Below are 16,641 nucleotides of genomic sequence, written 5' to 3'. Positions count from 1 at the left end.
ATTATTTGTCTCTGTGTTCAGTGAATTTTAGGTCAAAGAACTTATGGTATGAAGCTTGCAGGCTCAGGCCCCACTCAGAAACAGCTTTGGAAAAGGCGTGCTCACTTTTACAAAGCTAAGCAATTGCATGTGAGCATTGTGCCTTAGGCTCAAGAAAGAGCTGGTTCCTAGAAAAATCATTAAGTTCTTTTCATCTGCAAGAGCAACTACAAAAGCTAAGTGTTGGCATTTCAGTTTGCTGTATGGGTCACATTCAGATTTGTCTCCACTTTAGAAAAGCACTAAAGACATGTCTTCTCCACCTCTAGAACCTGAAGAACTGAGCAAATGCTCTGAGCTCATCATGCCTTGAACAGAAATCCTCTTGAAATAAAAACACATCCTCTCTTATCACAAATCAATACAACAGAGATCACAAGAGCTAAGACTATATCAGCATTTTAGAACAAGACTGAAACTGGTCTGGCAGCAACTATCAAGCATTTTGTGTATCAGTGTTAACAATCTGTTCCAAGAAAGAGGCTGGTAGGGCTGCTTGACTTCTTTCTTTTTGTTGTCTTCCCAGACACTTCATATTCCCAAAACTATTTATACCAACATCCAAGAGAGCTGAAATACAGGGACTAAGATACTATGTTCCTTCAGTCCCAATCTCTTCATTAAACTTAAAAGAAAATCAATTATTTTATTCAAATGCTGAAAAACATCTGGGTCATAAGGTCTAATGCAACCGTGAGTGCAATTGCAATTGATGACAACAGTTCTCCACACTCTCCATCCTCATTAAGACAATTGGAAGGCAAGAACAGCTGGACTCTCTGTGGCTTTGTCATGGTTTGAGTGCAGAGGCAACTGCACACCATCCAGCTGTTCAGTCGTTCCTTCCCTTCTCATGAATGGAAAGGAGAAAATGAAGGAAAATGGCTCAGGAATTGAGATAAGGATAGTGAGGGGTGGCTCACCCATTATGGTCATGGGCAAAAGACAGACTCCTTAGGGGAAGAAAAAGAACATCACTTTAATTCAAACGCTAACAAAGACAACACTTAACAGAGAGGGTGGAAGAGAGAGAAGCACCATCACATCCAAAACCACCTCCTCCCCACCCCTCCCTTCTCCCCAGTCTCAGCTTTGCTTCCAATCTCTCTACCTCCTCCCCCAGGGGCACAGGGGGCAGGGGATGGGGGTTACAGTCAGCTTGCTGCTCCTTCCTTCTCAGGAGGTGGGGGGAATGCTGCACATTCCTCCCCTGCTCCTTGTGGCTCCCCTCTCACTGCAGACAGTCCTCCATGAACCTTCTCTGCAGTGAGTCCTCCCCACAGGATGCAGCTGTTCCCAGGTTGATCTGGCATGGGTCACCCCTGTGTGTTGCAGTCCTCCCAGTGCTGAACTACAATAGGGGGGGCTGATTCTCCCCTCAGAGTCCCGGTTTCCTTTAAGCACAGCCACCTGCTCCAGTATGGGCTCGTCCACAAGCTTCAGGTTGGCCTCAGCTGCACCTCGAACATCCATCCCCGCCATCTTCCTGTGGGGTACAGGGGTCTCTGTTACAGCACACCTCCCTGCCTTCCTCCTCCGTCCTTCCACTGATCTAGCTGTTTGTCCTCCTTGTAATGCCTCCCCACAAGTCCCAACCCTCTCTCAGGTTCCCCTTCTTAAATATATTCTCACAGAGGTGCAGTCACCATTTCTAATCGTTTGGCCTTGGCCAAAAGTGGGTCCAACTTAGATCTAGGGGAACTTTCAAGAAGTGTCTCACAGGGGGCCACCACTGTAGCCTTCTTCCACAATACCAAAAACCCTGCCAGAGAAACCCACCACAGGCTCTCATTTGCAGATCAGTAGCTTGGGTGGCAGAGCCCTATTTTGAGATCTGTTGAAAATATGAACATTTCAGAACAGATCGAAGGATCTGCACAAACTTCCAAAATGTGCTCTTTTGAAGACAGATTCACAGACTGCTTCAAATCATCATATGACACCACAGAGGATCATATGAAATCACCTTGTTTGCAGTCCATGTGTTGTTACTCTTAATAAGATGATAAGTGGACTGTAAAACCATTATCTGCTTCTGGTATAATCTAATTAAGGGTAGAGGTTTGTGTTCAGTGTAAGGGAAAGAAAGAGTGTTGTTTTTGCAGAACAAGTATGATAAAGGAGGAGGATTCACACCTAGCCTGTGGCCAGAAGATAAGGGGTCCTTTTGTTAACTGTGATGACCCAGTACTTGGAACTACTTTTAGATGGATGGAGATACCAAAAGGCTTGGGGAACCTGAACTTTTGAATTTTTCATCTTAGTAGGCTTTCAGGATGAGTTCATGCATATTAACTTCTCTGCCCTGGAGAGAGCCAAGGTTCTTTTCCATGAACATTCGACGTATGAACGCATACACGAAGAGGCGTGTTGGTAGGTGGTTCGGGAAGTCTGTACACCCTGTAGTACTCAACCAATGAAGCATCAGGGGAGGGAATTTGTGGTCCAGAGACGGGGATATAAACTATCGCACGATGGCTGTTCAGCACGTCCACCTGGTGGGGCGCCTGGTCTTGCAAGAACATAATAAAAAGTGCTTCACAATACATCTTGTCTGAGCTGTTGAAAATTGGCAATTGAGCATTTTCTCGCATCAGTATCTGCAAACCTAGCTGTAAGTCCATAATGTACTTTAGTCAGTGTCTGAATTAGTTGAATGATCTCTGTCTTTGGGAAATTTTATTCTTATACACTCAGAAAGTATGGAAATGGAAGGTGTCCATGCTCATGGCAGGGGGGTTGGAACTAGATGATCTTTAAGGTCCCTTCAAACCCAAACCATTCTATGATTCTATGACTGTGAAGTTTTTTTATCCTCTGATGACAAAAGATTTCAACCACTAAGTAGCAGTTCAGGGTACTTGTCACGATTTCAATAGTGGCTTCACTAGTCCTCTTCCTATCTAGTCTAAACAACTAGAGGAGAAGCAAGGTCTATCCCAGTATGATGGATGTATATCTGAACGGTTATATCTCACAATCTGATTTGTATGTTATAGAAGGCACTATAACAGGAACCACCCAATCCAAAGGAGGACAAGCCTCACAAGAAACTAGGTAAGTGCAATGGTAACCCAAGCTGAGCTGGCTGTAGAGTCCAACAACTCAACACAACATGCTGCCTCTCCTGTCCTGAGTGACCACTGTAACAAATGGAGCCCAAGCCATGGACTCAATGAAGTCAGTGGGCATTTATTTACATATCAGGAGGGTGGTCCATAAAGGGAAGGATATAGGTGTATATAAAAAAGGATGGGAAGGGGGTGCTGGTTGATGAGGATATGCTAGACAGTGAAGCACCTGAGCATCATCCAAGTGATATGGAATAAGAAGCAGAGAATGTATTGGGTCTGGCTGGGACAGAGTTAGTTTTCTTCACAGCTTTGTTTTGGATTTGTTACTAAAACAGCTTTGACAGCAGCTAAAATTTTGATTATTGCTGAGCAGTGCTTGCAGAGTATCAAGGCTTTCTCTGCTCCTCATGCTGCTACCTTGTCCTCTTGTGGGGAAGAAGTTGGCAGGGACACAGCTGGGACAGCTGACATGAATTGACCACAGAGATATTCCATACCATGTAATGTCATGATCTGCAAGGAATTCTCAAAGAAAGGAGGAAGCAGCAACAGTCATGGTTATAGCTTTTGTCCTCCACTTGCCAAGCAGCTGTCACATATGCTGAGGCCTGGCTTTCCACAGCAGGTGGCTAAATACCTGCCTGCTGATGAGGAGCAGTGAAGAGATCACTTCTTTGCTTTCCCGGTGCATGCAGCTTTTGCTTCACCTATTAAACTGCCTTTATCACAACACATGAGTTTTCTTGCCTTAATTCTATTTTGTCCCTGTCCCATGTGAGAGGGCTGAGTGAGTGAGCTGCTCTGCAGGTGATTAGTTGCTGTCCAGGTTCAACCCATAGCATCCAGAAAATGAGGAATCACAACCATGCATTGCCATGGCACCAGCCAGGTTCTAAGGGAATGAAATCCAGGTGAACCACCTCAGAAAAGCTCATGATTTATTCTGTGCTCTAATGATTTTTGCTGGGCTGCTCAGTAAGGTCTTCAGATATATCTGCACCTCCAGGAGGTCAGTGCGAATTCCTGCTTTTGTTTTTTTCAGGTTATGTTTTTTCTCATACCTCTCTGGCTGCCAAGATATTATTCTCAAAATCTGGCCTTTTCTAAAGAATCCTTGACCCGTTATTTTCTGTGCTTGAAACCTCTACCAAAAGGGCAGATGAAGCAGTGTTTTGGGGGGAAAACAACTAAGTCTGGGAAAGGAATGTAGCCTGTGATTAGCTTATGCAGTTATTCCAGTGCTCTAATTATCTTTCTTACTAAATAAAAGAAGTAAGCACAGACAGTCAAGCACAGATACAAGTAACGTCAGGTCGAAGCCATCTGAAATGTCAAAAGTGCTCCTGGAAGAACTGCAAAAGGGACATGGGTGTACACAGAATTGGAACTGGCCAGTTTTGCCCTTACTTGGAGAAAATAATGTCATCTGCCAAGAGGAAATTCTCTCATGGGGCTCCTTTGCTACCATTAATCTTGAGGCTTAGCTTTCAGGGTTTACAATTTCACAGCACAGAACAAAATAAAAGCCTTACAATGCATGGTATGGCATTCCTTGATTAAGCAATGAGATGTGTCAAATCATGATTTTTTGTGAGATTATTAGCACACTGTGGACAGTGTGATAACATGAAAGACCAAAGGTCAAAAGCAGAGTCACTTCAATCACCCAGAAAGTATCCTAATTACCCTAATGTGCATTTCCTGGTCTGTCTCATACTGCTGTGAAGTAGAATGGGTTCAGACAAACAGAGTTCAAGCTGAGCATTTACCAGGCCTTAAGACTGCTGCACCTCACCTCCCCAGTTGCCAGTGAGCAAGTGCTCATTTATTACCACACTCCTAATTTAAATCAGTTTATGTTATAAACACAACTTACCCCACAAAAGGTTTACAGTCTTACAGAGAAGGTTATGTTAGTTGGGTATCTGTTTTCCCTCTTTTATCATCATGAAGTAGCCTCTTTTGTTGCTAGGTGTAAAATCCCTCTGTTGTAGCTTCATATAAGAGAAAAAACATGAAACGATATATCCAACAGACTGTATGACTGATAATTAGTCATATGAGCACTACAATATACATCTTTGAATAATTAATTCATATTTAGCTGGAACATCTGATCCAATATGCCAATAAAAATCCATAAACACCTTCCAGTGTCAGTGTTACACCTCAGCATATGCTATGACCATATGGACCTCCACTGCAGCATCAGCTCTAGAACACAATTCTGTCCTTAATTACAGAACAGAAATCTCCACTTTCTTACAAGAATTGAGAGTGGCATCAAATAAGAATGTGAGAATACGGTCAGATTCATTCCTGTAGATAGCAGTGGAGCTTGGTACTAGTTTGTCAGAATGCATCAAAATTTAAAATGTACAAGTCTGAACTTTCTAAGTATTTATCTTAAGATTTCATACTTTGCTGTCTTCACATGTTTACCCAGACCAAATACCTAATTCTTCTGACAGCTATTTATGGTACCATTATATACAGAAACTTACATTTTAGAAAAGTTTTAGACCACATCTGTAGAACAAGGCAGTGCAAAAATTTTTGATTTCTTGCATTTCAGAAGGCTGTTCTATATGTGGTCTAAATGCACGTTTTAAAGGCTTTTAAAAATGTGGTTAGTCCTATTCAAGAAGGGCAAGGTGACAGAAAATCTTCTTCCATTCTCTGATGAAGTCTATTAATCAAAGGCAAGAGTCTTGAACCTTCAAACCTTGTCCTTTGCCCAAAGGGTGCATCTAATCAAAGCAGGTTTTGCACAGGTACACTTAACTGGTAGATGTAGTCCAAAATATGTCTCATGATAGCAGGATGCATATGGAACTCTTAGAGAAGGCACAGACTCCTCTGGCCCAAACTCATCCAGAGCACCTCTCACTTCTTCTGAGGTCAGCAGAATGCAAGAACAGTGTAACATAATTGCTAATTAATTTACTGTAGAAATCTTAGGTAAAAACCACCTCACTGCCAATTTATTGATTTTGGCAGTCTCATGTGTCAAAACAGAAGCTGAGTGTGCTTCATCCTTGATGCTGAAAAATACCAATATACTCTCCACATCCTCTGTGGCTGCAGACTAATCATATGTTCACATTGTACACTTCTCTGGATGAAAACTGCCAGGTACCACTTACAGCTTACCACACTGTTTTTTCTTCTCACTGTTCAGTGACTGCACTCACTCACAACTTAACTCTCATGCTACTCATTTAAACATCATGCTGTGTATATTCCTAATGCAGTTTCAAGCAGGAAAGAAAAAAATGAGGTGGGTAAGAAACAAAGCTTTTCCTAGGAAAACTTCCCTAGGATATCCTGAATGTGCTGGGAATTGGCAAGTTGGCAAACTCTGACTGAGGAATCAAACCTGGGAAGTTACTCATGCTGTTGCCCAGTTTAGGCCAGGGTGAGTAACTGAACTCCACTATAATACAATTCATTATTCAAGCTCAGATTTGGCAGCCTTTGAAGCCCCTTACCCCCTTACTTGGCTAACCCACTTAGATGCCATGTGTCCTGGGTTGAGTGAGCGATGGAGTTTTTTGGTGGCAGGGGAGGGGGCTATTGGAGCGGCCCCCTGTGAGAAGCTTCTTGAAGCTCCCCCAGCTCCACGTCAGCTCCACTTCTGTTTGGGAAATTGAGCCGATCGGCTGCGCCTCTGCGATAACGTATTTAAGAAGGGACGTGGTGACGTGCAGTGGGACTTGTGAGGAGGAGTTGCTGCAGCTGCGTGAACACCAAGGTCAGTGCAGGAATGGAGGAAGAAAGGAGGGGGGAGGTGTGCCGGAGCAGAGACCCCCTTGTATCCTGTGGTGAGATGGCAGGGCGGCCCCCCCCTGCCACCCATGGAGATCTACGGTGGAGCAGACATTGATTTGTGGCCTGTTGTTCCTGCTTGGAATAATCAAGGTTCTGTGCCCGAAGAAGGCCGGGGTCTCATGGGAAAAGGCAGCCCCGCTGCTGTAATTCAGCACTGGGAGGATTGCAGCATGTGGGGGAGCCCCACGCCGGAGCAGCTCGGGAAGGGCTGCAGCCGTGGGAGAGAATCCAGTTGGAAGAAGTTTGTGGACCAATGATGGAGCAGTGTGGGGAAGGCTGCGGCCCGTGGGAGGAATTCAAGTCAGAGAAAGTTTGTGGAGGACTGTCTCCTGTGAGAGGGGGACCATGATGGAGCAGCAGGAACAAGTTCTGGACACTCCCCTCACCGAAGATGAAGGAAGTGACAGCGCTGACTGCACCCCCCATTCCCTGCCCCTGCGCCAGTGGGGGAGGAGGTAGAGATATCGGGAGCAGAGCTGAGCCTAGGAAGAAAGGAGGGGTGGGGGGAAGGTGTTCTCAAGATGTGGCAATGCTTCTCACTGTCCTACTCTGTTAAATGTTGTTGTTAGTGTCTGTAATAAATGTATGTTCTTTTTTAATTCCCCTAACGAGTCTGCCTTTTGCCCATGACCATAATGGGTGATCTGTCCCTCCCGGTCCTATCTTGAACCCCAAGCCTGGCTCTCTGTCCCTTCTCATTGCCGGAGGGGAAGGGAGAGAGAGTGGCTGCGTGGTGGTTGGCTGCTGACCAGGCTCAACCACGACACCATGACAAAGCCTGTGGCTGTCCTGGACCTGGGAATATCCACTGGTATCCCACAGGACACTCGTCTCACTGAGATGTTTGTCCCTGGCGAGAGGTGTGCACAAATGACATAAAGCAACACTTCAATTCTCTAAGCCTCATGAGTGATTCAGCACTGGATGAAAAGTGACTGGTGACCCTGTTTTCCAGAGAAGTACCTGGTACAATGAATCTACACCAATAACAACTTGCTTTTAAGAGAAGGAATTGTTCTCTGTCTGGTGGCATGTTGATGCAGGAATCTTTGTTTTGCCAAGCTAGCAGGACCTGGAGGAATCTCTCTGTTTTGAACAATGCAACAGAACGGGTCCCAGGGAATGTTATTTCAGTGCCTGTGGAGGTCAGGTATAGTTTTGCCCAAGCAGAGCTTATGCTGGCTACCACTGTGCCAAACAGTTTGTAAGTAGCTGATGGGCTGGTGTAAATGTCATGTTGCTCAGACATACAGGCTCTCAAAAAAAATTATTTATTCTGGCAGGGCAGTAAATGACTGCTTTTTGTGTAAATGACACAAGAATGACATGTATTGCTTTGTGCTTTGCTATTTTATACTAGTTCCAAATTTTCTCCCCCTCCCAGACTACAGTGGGATAACTTTTGCTAGTTTTGGAGATGATTAGGAGGAGTAATATCATTAGTCACACTATTAACTAGAAAGAAGTAAGGTTCCCTCTCTTTTCTACTTCCACCAGGGAACAGGTGCTTCTAACGACTACCGAGAGCACGTATGACTCCCCATCACCACACTACACAGAGAGTGTTGGCCTCAGGTTGGTAACAGCCAAGCACTGGCCTGCAAGGCCTTACTTGCCATCACAGGTGAAAGGATGATTGCTGCTCGTGGGTAAATCTCTGTGTCCCAGAAGCTAGCACGTGAGTGGACAGCAGCGGGATAAAACACGGTAGCGTACCTACCCTGCACTGGACAGCCACCAACTCTTTATTCTGCTCACTGTCACACGCTGTTAGGATTTCCAAGATGGGGGTTTTCCTCTTCTGTCCATCCGTGCCATTGCAAGCCCTTTCCATTGCTGAAACAGCAAGGGTCCTGCTGGCGGCTCCTAAGAAGATTAGAAAAAAAAACTGAAACCATCTTCTGCATCCGGACTCAGAAGGGCAACAGATACCTGGCTGCAGGACACATTGGCAATGCTGGGCTACAGCCACTTCAAATCTCAACACAGCAACCATATCCTTTCCTCCCCAGCAGCCCGTGTGCCTGCACAAACTGTCCTGGTAAAGTGGCTTTCTGCTAGTAACCTCTTTTCCCTGGCAGGCGCTCCTGGCATAACGAAATACCTGTCCTGAGTCATTCAGGGCACCTGCAAACCCTTGCAAACGACAGGGAAGTGAGGAAGACACCACGAGACACTTTGCACCCAATCGCAAAAGGGTTTTGCAAAGCTGATGTTTTCAAGCTCTCTGCTAAAAATCAGCAAGGATCACCTAGACAAGATTTCAGAGATTTTCACTGGAGCCCAGGAAACAACGCTAGTCTTCTGAAATGCAACAACTGCACATGACTGATTCCTCCTCTAAGAAAATTGCTTATTCTGGGAACCACATGGTAAGGCATGAAAGAGTTTTAACAGTTTATTTATCAGTTCTACTAACAAAACAAAATAATGTTTCACAAAAAGACAACACTCGTTTCTCTTAGAATCTGTTTTACTTCACTGTCTCTCTCAGGTTAAACAAATTGACTTTATTCCCATTCACTAGCTACTAGATACCTGAAATTCTGTCTAAACAGTTACACATCCAAATAATAAGACACACTGTTCACTATTTAGAAAAGGAAAAAAAAAAAATAAAAGTGTTAAATTTATGACAGGATCTTAGAAATCTAATAACCAGTAAAACCACATTACAAAAAAGTGTAAGCTAGAGGCAACACACAGTATGTAGATCAGGGAATGGATAAAAACCCAAACACACAAGTGTGTTTAGAGCTGTGAAATTTAAAAATTATACAATATGTGTATTTCACACTCAAGCTGTGGCATTCATGTGCTATGGGAATTACCAGACCTTGACGACAACACCAATCCTAAGAAAAACAAACGGAGTCCATAGTTGTTTGATGAGGATTTGTTTGACTCTCAACAAATGATTTCCAACAGAAAATGTTATTTCGGGGGAAGAAAGCCCTAACTCAGAAGACATTCAAAATGTAGTCATTTCAGTTAGAACTTGTTTTTCACAGCTTGCGAAATCTCAGTTTCAAAATGTATGAAGTACAAAGAGGGCAAAGATTGAAATATTTAAAGAAAGAACAAACTATTTTTTGCAATCAGTTAGCACAGGGACCAAAGGAAAAGAAGGTGGAGCCTCTGGGTATAGATTTGCAGAAACTTGGTACTTCTTGGCTGTGGTCACTCACTGATGTCTTTGGGGTCACTGCTGACTGGGGCAGTCTCTCTCTCACAGACCTTCTTTTCTTTTATGCTGCTGGACTTCAGGTGGATTAATGCTCCAGTACAGCTAGCTCTGCAGTACAGCTGGAATGGCAAGATGAACTGTTGTTTCTCAAAAATGGTAAACCATGTCCTGCTCAGACAGAGGAACTGAAACTGCATTTAGTCTAAGAGCTGCACGGCATGAGCTATTCCAAGGGCCTTCTTGGGTGGGTCCTGAAAAGCAACCAGCCAAGCCCTTGAAAGCAGGAGCCCATTTCTGGCTCCAATGTGATACAGTTTAAAGTGTTGAAGATACATGACCAAGGCAAAGCCCATGAAAGAACTAAATTCACCTCTTTCTTTAGGAGTGCTTCTGGAAGCAGAAAAGACCAAACAGCTTCCTGCTAACCCATGCATCTTCCATCCTATTGCGAACACTAGTGCTGATGTTGCAGAGATACCTTGCACAGCACCCATCGCCAGCAAAATCGTGACCTGCAGGATCTTCTTCCCCAGCTACTGCAGCAATCATTTTTTACCTAATTCTTGAAGAAGCCACCCCAGTGGAAGCTGAGGAGAATCAGCTTCAACAATTCCCCCTTGCCCATGCAGCAGGTCCTTGCTGCAGAGAAAACAACAGACTGCTCTGTGTCACAGATGAATGTCATGGATTGAGCCTAGTTGGCAGCCAAACACCACACAGCCTCACCCACCCTTCTCTTCCAGCAATGAGAAGGGACAGATGAACCAGGCTTGGGATTCGAGATAGGACCGGGAGGGACAGATCACCCGTTATGGTCATAGGCAAAAAGTAGACTCATTACGGGAGGAAAAAGGGAACATACGTTTATTACAGACACTAACAACAACATTTAACAGAGTAGGACAGTGAGAAGCATTGCCACATCTTGAGAACACCTTCCCCCCACCCCTCCTTTCTTCCCGGGCTCAGCTCTGCTCCCGATATCTCTACCTCCTCCCCCAGCGGTGCAGGGGCAGGGAATGGGGGGTGCAATCAGTGCTGCCACTTCCTTCATCTTTGGTGGGGAGAGCTTCTGGAACTTCTTCCCCCTGCTCCAGCGTGGTCCCCCTCTCACAGGAGACAGTCCTCCACAAACTTTGTCTGATATGAGTCCCTCCCACGGGCCACAGCATTTCTTTACACTGCTCCAGTGTGGGACACCAACTTTCTCTGACTGGATTCCCTCCCATGGCTGCAGCTCTTCCTGAGCTGCTCCAGCGGGGGACACCTCCACATGCTGCAATCCTGCCAGTGCTCCTCCCAGTGCTGAACCACAACAGCAGGGTCTACCTTTTCCCATAGGACCCCGGCCTTCTTCGGGAACAGCACCTTGATCAATCAGGCAGAAGCCACAGGCCATAAATCAATGTCTGCTCCACCGCAGATCTTCATGGGTGGCAGGGGGAACTGCCCTGCCGTCTCACCACAGGATACAGGGGGGTCTCTGCTCCGGCACACCTCCCCCCTCCTTTCTTCCTCTGTTCCTGCACTGACCTTGGTGTTCACGCAGCTGCACCAACTCCTCCTCACAAGTCCGACTCCTGATCACCATGTCCCTTCTTAAATACGTTATCGCAGAGGTGCAGCTGATTGGTTCAGTTTTCGAGCAGAGGTGGAGCTGACTTGGAGCTGGGGGAGCTTTGAGAAGCTTCTCACAGGGGGCTGCTTCTATAGCCCCCTCCCCTGCTGCCAAAAAACTCCAACACTCAAACCCAGGACAATGTGATAAACAGTGACTCCAATTTCAAAGCAGTTCAATTATCAGTTGTCACATACAGTACCAAAGAGTGGCTTCTGACACTATGGTATCTCCAACAAGTAAACCAGGAGAATAAACAATTTTTAACTGAAATGAGAGATTGATCGTAGCTCCTCTCTCATCATCAAATCATCAAATTTGCCTTCTTTCTCCCCCCAGATAGTTAATACACCATTTTTTTCTCCAAGCTGTACAAAATTGAGTGTCCTTTGCCAGCTGGCAAAGTTTACTCTATTGTCTTTTCTCATGCCTAGTGTGACTTTTTGGCCACGCTTTAGCTAAAAGAATTTGGCAGACTGTAGAAAAAAAAAATGCACCTAAAGATTAACACTGTGAATATTTTACTATTAGTTTCACAAGATCAGAATCATCAGACAAAACTATCAGAAAATTGTTATTCTTCTCCCTTTAGACATGAGCAAAGATACAAATCCAAAGTTAGTGAAGCAAAGGTATTCCAGTTCATAGTGCAAACCTAGATGAATCACAAATGCAGAAGACCTATAATCAGGAGAGGAGGTATGGATCAGGCAGGGTCAGATTTGTCCCAGCTGGAGAAAAGAAGGTCTCTGGTCATCACAAATGTAGTCAAAGGGCTGAACGAGGGGCCCAGAGAGGCTGGAGAGTTTTCAGCCTTGCAGGTATTTAAATTCAGCTGCCCAAGGCCCCCAACAACCTGAATCACATGACCCTGATCTGAGAAGGGGATTAGACCAGAGAGCTCTAGAGGTCTTCTCCAACCCGAATCACTCGATCAGTTCTACCTCTTACAGTCAATGAATTCATGCAGCCAGCAAGCTGCAACAGAGTATAACTCTATCATTGTTATTTTATCACAACATCCAGCTTTAAGCAGAGGAATTTTGACTCAGCAACATTCAGTGAAATGTCAGGATCCTTCAATAAAGATCATAAATAAGTAGCTCCCGTAGGAAGAGTCTGTTCCTCATCCCCTGCTGTCTTGTTACAAAGAATCAGTCCATCAGGAACCACCTTCAAGGGGTCCATAAAGTAATAACCATATTTTCAAAGATCTCTGCTTAGGTAAATGCTATGCTGGCAGTTTTTTGTGACGGAATTGTAATTTTCCAAACACCTTAATTTAACAAGATGCTAGAACAGAATCAACATTGCTGAATAATTCAGTGCTGATAAACTATTCTACCACCTGCATCTATTATTCTCCCTCTTCAGCAACACTGTTCTTCCACTTGAGTAAGCCAAAACTAAACTCCCTACTTATTCTTGTGCAAACAACAGAAGCAGTTTTACATATGCCGTGAAAATCATTAACACATTTATTCTCCTGGACTGTGATGCTGGTATCACTAAGCATGCATTTCTGCAGATAAAATACTAGAACTACACAACAAGAGATGAAACTCTGTGCTTGATTATTGAGAATACATAATCTGCTGTCATGGTATTCTGACTCTTCAGAACAGTCCAGAGTAGGCCAAGATATCCATTTATCCTAAAAAGCAGCTTCTAATCACCTTTCATGAGAATATTTTTGGACTGTTATCTAGAACTGGTATAAATCCAGAGTCATCAGAATTTGCTATACATTAAGACTTTGATGGTATGTGGACACCAACCCTCCCTTGGCTGAAGTGCCTTGCTCCCTTAGCCTGGCCTTCAGGTCACAGGCCTGCCACCCATTTGCTATGTGACCTAAAAGAGTTTGCTTCCACTGCTGTCTCCATTCTCACTCTCCCAAGACCAAGATATGTCCCCTGACCTGAGGGTCTTGGGACAGGCTGCTAACAACCGGCAACCCACCTCTGCTGATCAGATTTGGAGGTCTTCTGTAAACACAGTTTATTTTGACCTACAGGATGCAATTTGGTTTAATGGTGTGTTTTGGCAGGACATGGACATTCCCACTCTTCTGATGTGGCCTCCCAAAGGAATCTCTCTGCTTCCAAACTTGACTTGGATTCTTTTGTCTCCTTTGACTCACTAATAGCCCTTTACAAAAGTCATGTGAACATTTCACTATATATTTAACAGCATCTGAGGAAAAGGAGGCCAGGCTTCGCTATAAATTACTACTTCCCAAATGAAAGTCAAAGTCCTCTTCAGATAAATGAATAAATCCACAACATTTCTCAGTCTGTCTTTCTTTTGCTAGTGGTTTTCAAGATCATTTGAGGGTTTTGCAGCCAAATACTTCATTTTCACTTGATGTTTTGAAGAATGAAGCAACACATATGAAGAAAATATCACTGGCATATAAACCAAAAGTGACTGGATATAGTGAGGTTGCTTCTGGTTTTTGACAAGTCTCAGGCTTCCTGTTGATATTGACAGATGCTGCAGTATCAGTTATGTTCTCCAAACTGTCCTGACAGAATGAGACAGAGAGCCAAACACAACACCAAGAGAGGAGCCACAGAACTTTCCTTTACCTACTGCCTCCTTTGCTGTTGAAAATGATAGCCCACCAAGGAAAAGCAGCTGTCAAAGTTTGTAATGTCACTGTAATTGCTTTAGATTATGCAACTAAAAATCAAGAGCACTCATGTGCTTTGACAAAATTACTTTTTTCATTGCTGCAACCCAATCATTATTATTTCCACAAAGTGCTGGGTGGAGAAAATGGCCCTTAGTAGCTATTTAAGAACATTTCCTACAGACAGTAAGGTTCCCATACAGCAACACAATCAACTGCAGACACAGCAAAGTTTTGGACAACAGTGTAAGATCCTGCAGGCCCCAAACTTTTGCTCAGTCTCATAGTTTCAAATCTTCAGACTCTGATTCAGTCTTTGCTGACATCCTGAGGAAAATCACCTTGGGCAGTCCCTAGGTGCATTGTGTTTCACCTAGTGCATCCCTTTGCTGATGAAAAAGCTCTGAGATGGCAGGAATCCAATCTCCTTTCTCCAAATGAGGAAAGATTTTGAGAGGCATGCAAATACTTTCCCCAAGAGGCAGGGCAGGAAACAGATACCTGTTCTTGGTTTTCTTATGGCTTCTGCATCAGTTCACAAGAGGCTCAAAGAGCAGTTGCGCGTTCAGAGCCTGTCAGTTTCAAAAGCACATGACAGGTCACCCTGGTTTACTGTTTCATTTCCACTGTTATCAAAATCTTGGCACTTCGCTGAGATCTGCAAAGGGATTTTAAGGAAAAGTTTTCTCTTGTGCTTCCCAGATGGGAGGAGAGTGGTCATGTCTTAAAGCACAGCATTTTAGAGAAAAACATCTATTTCACATGAAAGAAGCCTTATATATATGTACACATAGATGAGGAGAGCAACTATATTAATTTCACCAATGGTAATAATTTCTGCAGGCTCCACCAAGAACATATTGTCTAAGGTAAAAAAATTGGACATCTACTTTTACTTCTAGGCGCCTTGCTGCATATTTGCTTAAAATGTGTTTGCTTCAGAACCGTTCCTTCAACTAACAACTCCAGATGGAAAGGCAATTTTCCCTCCATTATGGTTCACTGCCCTTTCTTAATTTGCCTACAGCACACAGCTTCTAGATATTACCTCCCAGCAGACTGTCTTGCACTGGAAATCAGGTATTTTGCCTTGGAAGAAACATTGTTTCCTGTTAAGCAGTTTTTAAATTCTTGCTAATGTTCTAAGCTGCTGACATTAACAGAAACATTATTGCCCAGTAATGAGGTAGTGCCACATTTCACAGCACTGTGACATTAGTACTGCTGTTGATTTGCTTGGTGCCCTCATCATCACCATCTTTCTCTGAAGATAACAATTTCACATGGAAAGATTTCATTCTTCTTTAACATTAAAATGTACCCCCACCTCTCCCGGTCCACACTGAGAGAGAGTCTATTTTATTCAGCCCATTTTTCTTTAGTACCCCTCTTTTCAAGAAGACAGGCTTTGTGAATGGAGCGCTCCACAACCACTGCCTTGCAGCTTGCACGGCTACTCACACCACCACAGAATAAGCAGAGTGCAGCTCTGCTGCCTCACCTGTGGCGGTACAAATACAGAAAAAGCAAGGAGCAGTGGCAAATTGCAAACTCAATTTCTTAGTAGCAGCTTGTAGCCCTCATCTAACACTGCTTGCCTTTGGCAAAGTTCTTGTAATGCGACCTCAGTTCTGACATGATGGGAGTGACTGAGTCCTCCCAAATTTGACAGAAACACCACAGCCTTCATGGGGATGGACATGCAGTGCTGGACAGGGGGCTGGTTCACCTCACCCTCCCTCCAGAGCAAGGAGAGAGAGAAATAGCTGGGGCCAGCAGAGCAAGTGCTTGGCACACACGTTGCTCAACAGAGGAAGCACCACTGGAGCGAACACTTGAACTGAGACTCTTCGTCTCAGCCATGGTGTTTCCAGGGCAGGAGAGATGTTGCCACTTCCTCCTCACTGTGCTGCGATCCCACCACAGACTGTACTCTCCAAAGTGCTGGGAGTTGGTGGCCTAAGATAAAATGTGATACACAGTACCATTAGACTGAAGACGTTAAAAGGTCACACGGTCAGAAGAGAGGGCTGAGCACACCAGTACCATTAAACACACCTGAGAGATTTAGTCAGTCTTCCAAGAAATGGAAGAAGCTAGGACTCCTCCTGCAGCTGGGCTCTGCACCTCGCTGGTTGCCACCAGTCCCCATAGCAATGGTGCCACATATACCACAGCCTGGAACCCTCCGAGCTGTGCTTCTGCAAGTTTTTGACAAAGACCAAGCATTTTTGCCTGCATGAACTATGCCCACATC

Source organism: Tyto alba, unplaced genomic scaffold (genome assembly GCF_018691265.1).
Source record: "Tyto alba isolate M040663 unplaced genomic scaffold, T.alba_DEE_v4.0 Super-Scaffold_13, whole genome shotgun sequence".
Taxonomy (NCBI): Eukaryota; Metazoa; Chordata; class Aves; order Strigiformes; family Tytonidae; genus Tyto; species Tyto alba.
The sequence above is the reverse complement of the archived record's forward strand: the minus strand, read 5'-3'. Positions refer to the sequence as shown.